A 1,149-nucleotide genomic window follows, 5' to 3' on the forward strand; every position below is an offset into this window, starting at 1 on the left:
GGGGGGGGGGGGGGGGCGCCGGGGGAGAAGGAAAGAGGGATGGGGAGAGACGGAATGTTGTAGAGGAGGTTGAGAAAGTGGTGGACGTTGGAGGCAGAGTTTTTTTATTTTTTAAAAATGTTTTGAGCGTAAAAATCTCTTCAACTTTTGAGCACTGCAAAATGCTGTCCAAGAGGCCTGTTTAAAAAAATCGATAGGTTATTTTAGCTTTTGAATTAAGCGATAAACCACAGCCTCCCTGGGGTGTAAACATTAATTTATCCCCACGTCGCGAATCAATAGAGTCTCCAAATGTCTCTTTCTCACTGACTCCGCCGGAACCAGGGATGTGATTCAAGGGGAGAGCATTAGGAGAGGGAAGGGAAGATAATCTGTCAGGTCGGCGGGCGAGGGGAGATAGATTCTTCTGTTCAACCGGTCTGTTTACAGTGGTGGGGGAGGGGAGATAGATAGATAGAAGATAGATAGATAGATAGATAGATAGATAGATAGATAGATAGATAGATAGATAGATAGAGTGAGAGAGGGGAGGGAGAGAGAAAGAGAGAGAGAGAGAGGGGGGGAGTGAGAGAGAGAGAGAGAGAGAGAGAGAGAAGAGAGAGAGAGTTTGCTGAGCTTAATGAGCTTAAAAATATTTTGTGTATGAATCTATATGGGACAGGCAGGATTAAAATTGTGTCAATGGGGGCGTAAGACACAGTCCATCATATGTTTTTTTAAATTATTCAACGTTTTTTGACAGTATAATTTTGAAACTTTGGGCGACAGACGAACAAACCAATGAGACAGAAGTAAAAAAGAAAGAAAAAAACTTGCCTCCACGTGTGAAGTGGATTTTGACGCTCACAGATTTATGCGTGGGTGGTTGGCGGTGGGTGCTTTGGTGTGGTCTGCTTCTTCTTTCCTATCAAACATCTATCGTCTTTATATCTCCTCGTTCTTTTTTTATGTTTGTTACTCTCTTGTGACACCTCTAATCTTCGGCACTTGTATGACCTTATTGTGTTGCAAGTGTCGTAAAACTCTTCCTAAAACTAAAACAGATCATGCTAAACAGGAATTTCGGGTGAGTTCCCGTGCCATACGCCGGGCACCGGATGGGTGATGGGCGGTTGGCGGGTGCCAGTCTGCCATCTTATGGGGATCGGG

This window comes from Aplysia californica, unplaced genomic scaffold (assembly GCF_000002075.1).
Source record: "Aplysia californica isolate F4 #8 unplaced genomic scaffold, AplCal3.0 scaffold00171, whole genome shotgun sequence".
Classification (NCBI taxonomy): Eukaryota; Metazoa; Mollusca; class Gastropoda; order Aplysiida; family Aplysiidae; genus Aplysia; species Aplysia californica.